This window comes from Chionomys nivalis, chromosome 12 (assembly GCF_950005125.1).
Source record: "Chionomys nivalis chromosome 12, mChiNiv1.1, whole genome shotgun sequence".
NCBI classification, from domain to species: Eukaryota; Metazoa; Chordata; class Mammalia; order Rodentia; family Cricetidae; genus Chionomys; species Chionomys nivalis.
The window spans coordinates 71523317-71533974 of record NC_080097.1 but is presented as its reverse complement, the minus strand read 5'-3'; positions in this window follow the sequence as shown (position 1 = coordinate 71533974).

Here is a 10658-nt window from a genome sequence, read left to right as displayed (position 1 = left end):
TTCTTTTCTTTTTTCTTTTTTTGTTAAAGATTTATTTATTTATTATGTATACAACATCTCTTCCATGTATGCCTGCATGCCAGAAGAGGGCACCAGATCTCATTACAGATGACTCTGAGCCACCATGTGGTTGCTGGGAATTGAACTCAGGACCTCTGGAAGAGCAGTCAGTGCTCTTAACCTCTGAGCCATCTCTCCAGCCCAAGGCATTTTCAAATGCATATACAAATGCCATATATGTTAGATGAATCTGGCAGCACTTATTTTTTTTCTAGCAGCATTTATAAGCAAATGTCTTTTAGCAGTTGTTGCTCCTTTCTCAGCCATCAGGCAATTCAAAGACAACATAAGTATATACAGTATCCAGATTCTCTGTGTATTTTCCATCTTGACATGGCTTTATTTTAAACCCTATTTCTTTTATTTTTAATTTTTGGTTTATGAGATAGGGGTTTTCTGTGTATCTTTGGCTGTCCTGGAACTCACTCTGTAGACCAGGCTGTCCTTGAACTCACAGAGATCCATCTGCCTCTGCCTCCCAAGTGCTGGGATTAAAGGTGTGTGCCACCACACTCGACTACTCTTTCTTCTTTCTTTCTTTCTTTCTTTCTTTCTTTCTTTCTTTCTTTCTTTCTTTCTTTCTTTCTTTCTTTCTTTCTTTCTAAGGATTTTATCCTTTTTCTTTTCTCTCCCTAGCCTACATATATTTTTAAATACACTCTAAACCATTTAGAGTTTTTTTTCTTCTGAATATTTCTTTACTGTATATCTCTTTTTCTGACCACATGAGTCTTTAATTTGCTAAGCAATATGGCTAGGATTAAAGCTGTGGCTTTGACAGCTGGATCCAGTCCATTCCTTAGCTTTCTGAGAGTCTAGCTTCATGGCAGAAATACTGGTGGTAGCCATATTTATCGCTAGAACTCTATGGAGTTTCAAGGTCCCTGCCACCACCAAGAATGATGGGAGAAAGAAAGCAGAGTCAGTGAGAAGCCATGTAGCCATCCGCAGTAGACGGAGGCACCAGAACCTTGCTGGTAAGCCACAGTCATGTGGTGATATACAGTTTAATGGAATTGGGTTAGTTTAGAATATAAGAGCTAGCTAAAAGTATACTTAAGCTATTGGTCAAACAATATTGCAAATAATAGAGTTTCTGAGTGATTATTTCATGGTCTGGGCAGCCAGGAACGAACTCATAGCTTCCCTCAACAGGTGCTGTTGGCAGTTGAGCCATCTCTCAAGTCTATGTGTGTATTCCTTGGCCAAAAAGAAGTTTAAAGCCTGCTGGATTGGTCGCTTCCATGAGCCCTTCCTATTCTGTAAAAGTCTAGAGTGTTTCAGAGAAAAAGAAGCAATAGGATCACGCATAAAAGCTCTTCAAGGGACTTTGAAAGACTTACCAGTGCTGAATCATTTGAAACTACAAACACCATGTGAGGACTGTAGGTAGGGAAGCATAAGTGAAAATAAAAACATTTAAACACCCCAAACTTTGGAGTAAGGGATGTCCTTGTTCCTGGAGGCCACACAAGAAAAGCTAGTGGGCTCAGCAGGCATCACACAGGGAGAAGTGTTCCCAACCAAGTCACTGTTTTGGGTGAGAGGATTTCTCCATTCCTCTACTAACAACTGAAAGGGGGCTAAGAAACACAAATGAAACTAATGACTGTAGAATTTCTTTAAGGAAGAGCTGCTGTATTTGAGATAAGGGGTTGAGTTCCAGGAGATTTGGGTAAAGGGGACTGAGTTGTTGGTGTTTTGTTTTGTTTGTTTTGAGACAGGGTTTCTCTGTGCAGGACTGTCCTGGCACTTGCTCTGTAGACCAGACTGGCTTCGAACTCAAGGCATGCACCCCCACGCCCAGCAGGTACTGAGATCTTTGAGCAGGAGACTGGGGTTACTTCCGGCAGGACCTGAAGTGTAGATGTGAGGAAGTGTGGAGTAGTGTCGGAGGCACCGGGTTGAAGAGTCGAGCTCAGAGATTTGGTGAGTCGTAAGGGCATTGATGTGAGACACCGCGTTCCTGAAGCCAGGAGAGCACTTGCTTAGTGCAAAGCCCTGCATTCATCCCCAGGAAGAAATAAGAAAGAATCTCCTTCTGTTTGCTAAGCTGAGAGAACAAGAGGGTAGCTTGCACATGTTCTTCCCCTCCCCAAGGTTCTCTGTTTCTTGTCCCCTCTGTCATCCTCTTCTAGACTAGGTGTTCATTGACTGCAAGACATGTCTAATCTTTCCCGCTACAAGCGCAGCATCTTCGGTACCTGCATTGAGTAGGCACTCATTGAGTATTTTGATGAATGAATGATGGGGGTGGGATGAGGATAAGATATTTGCATGAAAAGGTGGAGCACAGTGGAGAAATAATAGAACCTCATTAGCAGCCAAAGAAAGGTGCTGAGCAGCCAACCACTGCCAGCACTAGCCAGCACTGCCAGGAAGAAGGGCATGTGCAGCCCCCTGGTGGTTGGATGGAAGGCACACAGGGAGGTACCAGAACAGAAGCAGCTGCAGAAGTGTGGGAAGGATGATGAGCCATTGCTCTACACCAGTGCTTCTCACCTTCCCAAGGCTGTGACCCTTTAATACAGCTCCTCATGTTGTGGTGACCCCAACCATAAAGTTATTTCCTTGATACTTCATAACTGATATCTGATACGCTACCCCCAGAAGGATCGCAACCTACAGGTTGAGAACCACCACTCTAGCATCTGTGTAAAGCTTTCAGAGAGGTTGTCTCTGAGGCACATTGACCAAGCATTCTACATGTGCTGTACCATTTCTGCACATCTCAGCACCACCCTGAGTAGAGATGCGTGTCCTTCACGTCACAGGAGAGGAAGCTGAAGCCTACAAAGATGATATAGCTTGTCCAAGGGCAGGTAGCTACTAGGAGAGGCAACCAAGATAAAGCAATGAAAGGCCACTCAACAGAGAGCTTTTTGCTGTCTGTCAGCAAATGGTGACGGCATAGACCTGGAGAACAACTCATGACTGAAACCTCAAACTCAGTGTGGACTTAGTTTCAATGAAGGAACTTACTCGTCCACCCACCTGCCCATCCTCCATCCCTTCATTTGACAAACACTTTGCTCTGCTCTTGTCACTTGGAACACAGAAAAGAACAATCTAGCAAAATCCCTGCCCTTGTGGAGTTTACATTTTTATAGGAAGGCAATGAACCAAGAAGCATAATTCCAGACTCAGTTCTACTGCCAAGAAAATAAAATCAACTTTTTTTTTTAATATTTATTTATTTATTTTGTCTGTGTGTGTTTGCAGACCAGAAGAGGGCAGCAGACCTCATTACAGATGGTTGTGAGCCACCATGTGGTTGCCGGGAATTGAACTCATGACCTTTGGAAAAGCAGGCAATGCTCTTAACCACTGAGCCATTTCTCCAGCCCAAAATCAACTTTTTTTACATCTTATCTTTTAAAGGTTTTTATTTATGTGTGTCTATGTGTTTGTGTGTGCATGTATGCACATGTTTGCATGCATGTGAGGCCAAGAAGTCCCTGTTGAGTGTTTTTCTCAGCGGCTCTCTCTGCCTTGTTTTGGGGGCTAGGTCTCTCATGGAACCTGGAGCTCACCAACTCAGCTGGGCTCGCTGACCAGTGAGCCCCAGACATCGACTAGCCCCACCTCTACAGCTGGCTTTTTATGTGGGTTCTGGGTTCTCAAGCCTGTGCAGCACACTTTATCTACTGAGCCATTTCCCTAGCCCTCAGCATCATAATACATATACATGTGTATATACATATATATATACACATGTATATGTATTATTGAGCTCTACATTTTTCTCTGCTCCCCTCCTTGCGTCTCCCCTCCCCCCTCAGCCCTCCCCTAAGGACCCCATGCTCCCAATTTACTCAGGAGATCTTGTCTTTTTCTACTTCCAATGTAAATTATATCTATGTAAGTCTCTCTTAGTGTCTTCATTGTTGTCTAAGTTCTCTCTACGATTGTGGTTTGTAGGCTGGCTTTTTTTTGCTTTATGTTTAAAAACCACCTATGAGTGGTACACGTGATAATTGTCTTTCTATATCCGGGTTACCTCACTCAAAATGATGTTTTCTAGCTCCATCCATTTTCCTGCAAAATTCAAGCTGTCGTTATTTTTTTCTGCTGTGTAGTACTCCATTGTGTAAATGTACCACATTTCCTTATCCATTCTTCAGTTGAGGGGCATTTAGGTTGTTTCCAGGTTCCGGCTATGACAAACAAAATCAACTTATGATGTTAGGGACCTGGGTTGGGTTCTAGCACCTGCAATGGTATCTCACAACTGCCTTTAACCCTAGTTCAGGAGTCCAGTGTGCTCTGGCAGCCCCGGGCACGGTATGCACACCTTGTCCATACACTCATGCAGGCACACACATACACACAAATACATATATTTAAAGCTGTCAGTATATTTGAGGGGTAGGAAGAAGACTCTGGTATAGAGTGAGCAAGAGAGAAGAGGTTGGAAAAGAGAATTCCACTGGCCTTTTACAATCTGGCTCGTGTTCCTTCTGAGCCCCAAGTCCTGAAGCTCACAGGGAGTTCACAGGGCAGATGGTTTTCCTGCTCATCACCCGTGTATGAGACCTGAAAGCCCAGCACAAAATGGGAAGATTCCCTCGCTAAGGACAGATGTAAATCTAGGCCTGAAACCAGAAACCGTGCTTTCACTTGGCCACCGCAAAGAGCGTGGTAGATGTGGGTGCAGGATGGTATAAAAGTGCCCCAGAGGTTTTGGGGTGATATACTAAAAGTCTCTGAATTGACAATGTCCCCTCAAGTCCACTGACAACTGTCTTCCTGTTTCTGTCAAGCTTTAATCTAACTTCTATAGAAGACAGAAAGATGACTCAGAAGCAGACTTTCCCTTAAAGAAAATTTACTTTCCGGAAGCAGGAAGAAAATTATGATGACAAACAGGATACAGGAAAAAGAGATACCACAGGTGCCCTCTGGGGCTTTGAAAAGCATCTGTCTACAATGGTTTTATCCACACCACCTCCTCTGCTTGTCCTCCAGTTGGACAACTCTGCTCAAGCCTTGCTTTCTTCAGGTAGCAGCTAGGGTCCTGACCCTGGACCAGATCAAATCTCTGTAATGACAGCCCCCAAAGTACTATCTAGCACTTCTCCAAAGTACTTCTCAAGTACAACCTTGCACCTATTTCTGTGACTGTAAGACTAATCAAGGCAGTGCCTGTGTTTAAACTCTAGTACCTGGGATGTGGCAAGAGCTCAATGAATGCCTACACTAAATATGAAGGCTAAGCATTTGGGGACTTTTAAAGGTGAGTTACTGGAACAAACAGAAACGACTTGAAGTAGGAAGTGGTAGAAAGAAAATAAGGATGTTTAACTGTTAGAGGTAGTTAACATGAGTTGAGGGAACATTACCAGTAGAAAAGACAACATGAGTCATGTGTTGAAATACAGAGGTCTTGTAAATGCTGGGGAGACTCGGTAGTCAGATGAACTACAGGGCGGGGAGAGCACCACAGCCACAAAAACGGAGACTAGCTAGGTGCCAACGGTGTTTCTATTGGTGGGCTCATGGGCAAGGTAGAAAGGAGCAGGGCCCAACTTTCCAGTCTCCAAGGAAGGTCCTGAGGCACCCAGATCCCAGGCCTGGACCACCATGTTTCCCATCGCACATTTCCACTTGAATACCCTTTATCCACTTAGATTCAACAAGCTCTAAATTCAAATTAATCAAATTCAGAAGCAATATACGTGATGGCTAAGGCCTGGTGGTGCAGGTCTATGGTCCTAGCTACTCAGGAGGCAAAAGAAGACGAATCTGAAGTTCAAGACTTGCCTGGGCTACAGTGTGTGTTCAAGGCCAGCCAGGGCAACTTAGTGAGACCTGTCTCAAAACAAAATGTAAACAACAACAACAACAAAGCAGAATAGGGGTGCAATACTAGTCTAGCATGTATGAGGCTCTGGGTTCAATCTACAGTAGCACACACACACATATTGAAGACAATTCCTGGCTGTGCTGACTACCCTCAGGAGCCTTCTAGTTTTATAACTTACTTGCAGTTTTCTCACCTGCAAAATAGGGATAGCAATGATACCTCATGCAATTTCTTTAAAATTAATGTCTTGGTTGGGCATCATGGCGCCACACCTTTAATCCCAGCACTTGGAAGGCAGAGGCAGGTGGATCTCTGTGAGTCTGAGATCAGTTTGGTTTACATAGTGAGTTCTACGATAGCCAGGGCTTCATAGTGAGACCCTGTCTAAAAATGACAAAAAAGATCTATTGACAAGTAGTATTGCATCTAACACATACATATTTTGAAATATGTATATATTTTCGGATGACTGAATTGACTTAGCATATATATATTACTTTATATGCTTATTTGTTTTCTATTGTGATGAGAATACTTAAAAATCTACTCTTGAATTTAAACTTTTAATTGCATCTGTTTGTCTATTTATTCTGTATTTTTTGTATGTGGGCATGAGTGAAGAGGCCAGAGCATACATTATCCTCTCTCTTTCTACATGTGGGTCAGGAGTTGAACTCAGCTTGGCAGGTTTTGCGAAAGTATCCTTAGCCACTAAACCATCTCCCTGCCCCAGAAATGTATTCTTTTTGTTTGTTTTTCAAGACAGGGTTTCTCTGGCTGTCTTTGAACTAGCTAAACAGACCAGGCTGGCCTTGAATTCACAGAGATCCACCTGCCTCTACCTTTGAGTGCTGGGATGCACACACCACCATCTCCCAGTCCAGAAATATCTCTCTCTCTCTCTCTCTCTCTCTCTCTCTCTTTTCTTTTTTGAGACAGGGTTTCTCTGTAGCTTTGGAGCCTGTCCCGGAACTTGCTCTGTAGACCAGGCTGGCCTCGAACCCACAGAATTCCTCTTGGCTCTGTCTCTTGAGTGCTAGGATTAAAGGTGTGCACCACCACTGACCAGTGCAGAAATCTATTCTTGTATCAAGAACACAATACACTATAACTAGTTAAAATCACCTTGTTGTACAATATGTTGCTTTAATTGATTCCTCCTAGCTAATAGGAGTTTTAGGCAGTAAATTGTTAGTATATATGAGATTAAAATGATAAGGCTCAATAGGTACTTATTAAAAATTTATTTTTATTATTTTTAACTGTGTGTGCACCCATCTGCGTGTGTGTTAGTGTGTACATGAGTGTGTGTGTGTGTGTGTGCTCGTGAGAACAGTATTGGAAGAAGCCGGGGTATCTGATCCCCTGGAGCTGGAGTTACAGTGGTTGTGAGCGCTCTGATGTAGGTCATGAAAATGTCAGTAGATATTAATTGCTGTTTACTATCCCCTTTGCCATTCTTTCTCTGCTTGCTTGCTTGCTTGCTTGCTTTGTTTTCCTTGAGGCAGTCTCTGGAGCCTTGGCTGGCTTGAAACCTGCAGTCCAGCGTGGTCTTGAGCTCCAGGTGAGCCTCTCGCCTCAGTCTACTGAGTGCTGGGTTTCTAGGCCTGAGCCGACACACTAGCACCCCTTGCTATTCTCAGCTAGTTTTCTTCTCTGCTTCCCCTGGGTTGGACATTGACGTGATTAGTCTGCAAAGATCTAGGTTCAGAATTGTTGAATTGACTTTGACTCATCCATTATCTCAATTAAGGGCGAGCTTTTTTTTTTTTTTAACTTATTTATTTTTTATGTATACAGTGTTCTGCCTGCATGCCAGAAAAGGGCACCAGATCTCATTACAAATGGTTCTGAGCTACTATGTGATTGCTAGGAATTGAACTCAGGACCTCTGGAAGAGCAGTCAGTGCTCTTAGCCTCTGAGCCATCTCTCCAGCCCAGCGGAACTATTTTTTAATTCTGACACCATCACTTACTATTGTATGGCCTTGAGCTTCCTGAGCTTCAGATTCTTTGTCAGTATGAAGAGTTACAATTTTAAGACTGGGAATCCCAGAACTTGGGACGCGAAGGTAGGAGGATCAGAAGTTTAAAGTTATTTTAGGCTAAGGCGGGTGGTGGTGGCGCATGTCTTTAATCCCAGCACTCGGGAGGCAGAGACAGGAGATTTCTGAGTTCGACGGAAGTCTGGTCTACAGAGTGAGTTCCAGGATAGCCAGAGATGTCACACAGAAAAAACAAAAACGAAACAAACAAACAAACAAAAAAGTTACCTTGACAGTGAGTTTGACTTGTCTGGCACTATGAGGTCATGTCTCAAAATAAAGTTTGACTTTTTATTATAGAGTTGTTATAGAAACTGAATGAGTATAGTATTTGTAGACTAATGCCTTTTCTGGTAGTGCTATTGGTGTGCACTTAGTGTGCACATTTTTCTTCTTAAAACAAGCTTTCTAGCTGGTAGTAGTGGAGACGCCCTTAATCCCAGCACTCAGGGGGCAGAGGCAGGAGATCTCTTAGTTGGAAGCCAGCCTGGTCTAAAGAGAGAGTTCCAGGACAGCCAGGGCAACACAGAAACCCTGTCTCACAAAACCAAAACCAAACAAACGAGACAAGCTTTCTAACCTTATGTGATGAACACAGATTAATTCTCATATTTCTATTCATTGCCTCACCATCGATTTCAGCCTCTCGTGGTTTGGTTCTGTTGTTTTGTTTTCATTTGGGGCTGGAGAGATGACTTGGTGATTAAGAGCACCGCTGCTCTTCCAGAGGACCTGGGTTTAATTCCCAACAACCACATAGTGGCTCACAGTTGTCTCTGATTCAAGATCCAGGCACACACATGGAACTCAGATATGCATGTAGGTAGAGCACTCACACACATAAAATAAAAACATTTTAAATTAAAAATACACTGCTACGTTTAAACACCCCCCCTTTCTTTTTCTTTTTGTTTGTTTGTTTGTCTGTTTGAGACAGGGTTCACTCTAGTTCGGGCTGGACTTGAACTTGTGGCGTTCTCCTGTCTCAGCCTATGAGCCACCTTATCCAGATAATTGTATTTCAATGAAGCATTTTTAATTTTATCATTAGTGGGGGGCATGTGTGCACCATGGGGTGTGTTTGGAGGTCACAGGACAACTTTATGGGCTTGATTCTTTCCCTCCACCTTCACACTGGTTCTAGAGAACAGAACTCAGGCCACTAGGCCTGTAGAGCAAGCTTACCTGCCTAACCATCCTGATGGCCTGTAGTGGAGGCTTGTTAGTTATTTTTTTGTGAGGGTTTTTTTTTTTTGTTAGCAGTTTTTCATTATTCTAAATGGAGTTGGTTTCTGTATATATGTGTTTACTTTTTTCTTAAATTTTATCTTAGCAACCTGACAAATTGAGTTTTATTATCCCCATTTTGAGGATGACAAAACTGAGGCACAGGTAAACTGGTGCTCCAAGTCTGGAGTCACAACTCTTAGAGACTGAAACAGGAGGGCAAAGTGTTTGAGGCCAGCCTTGGCTACAAAGCAATAGTAAGTGTGAGGCCAGCTTGGCTACAAAGCAATAGTAAGTTTGAGGCCAGCCTATCTACTTAGGTCCTCACTCAAAAAACCAAATCAACCAGACGAAAATACAAACAAAAACCCAAGACCTGAAGCACAGAAAACACACCCCTGATAATGAGCTCATTTGATTGTTGTTGTGGCTGAGGGAGACTTTAAACTCTTGATCCTCCTGCCTCTACTTCTCAAGTGCTCAGGAAACAAAAGTGACCCACTGTGTCTGGTCTGCAGGCTTACTTGAAAACTGGTCGGGACTGGAGAGATGGCTCAGAGGTTAAGAGCACTGGCTGCTCTTCCAGAGGTCCTGAGTTCAGTTCCCAGCAATCACATGGTGACTCACAGCCATCTGTAATGAGATCTGGCGCCCTCCTCTGGCATGTGGGCATACACTGAGGCAGAATGTTGTATACATAATAAATAAATAAATAAATAAATAAATAAATAAATAAATCTTTTTTTTTTTTTAAACTGCTCTCATTTGTTTGGTGATGTTGTTTGTTTGTTTTGTTTTGACGCCAGATGTGAGGCAGGAGGATTGCTGGGAGTTTCAGACTAGCATGGCTTACTTAGCAAGTTTCTGTCTCAAACAAACAAATAAAAACAAACAAACAAAAATACAATGAAAAAATATTCTTTGCTCTCCCACTGCGTTCACAGGGTCCCTTGAGGGCGGAGCCCTGGCTCTATTCTTCCATCTCCCCCACAGCTCTCAGCGCAGCACAATGTGAACTCGACGCAAGCCTTTGAAGAAACGATTTGTTGGATGCATGGCCGATTGTTCTGATAGGCCCTCTTGTCCTGTTGGTGGTATGATTTGACTGCTCGATGTCCTCGGTGTCCTCCGTCCAAGAATGGATGACAGAGACCCTGCCTCACAGAGCTAAGGAAGCTAGGCTCCTTTCTGAAAGCATGGTGATCCCATTGTCCACTAGGGGACGCCTTACGCCCGATTTTTAGAGCACCAGGAGCCCCGAGAGTTACTCGGCTGACACCCACCTAGAGTCATTCGCAACACTGAATCTCTCCTAGAGTGCAACTTCAGGACAGTCTATAGATTTGCAGCTTCAAGAAGTCATTCTTGAATTTTGCATGCAAATGGACGGAAATAGAAAACACTATTCTGAGTGAGGTAAGCCAGACCCGAAAAGAGGAACATGGGATGTACTCACTCATATTTGGTTTCTAGCCATAAATAAAGGACATTGAGCATATAATTCGTGATCCTAGAGAAGC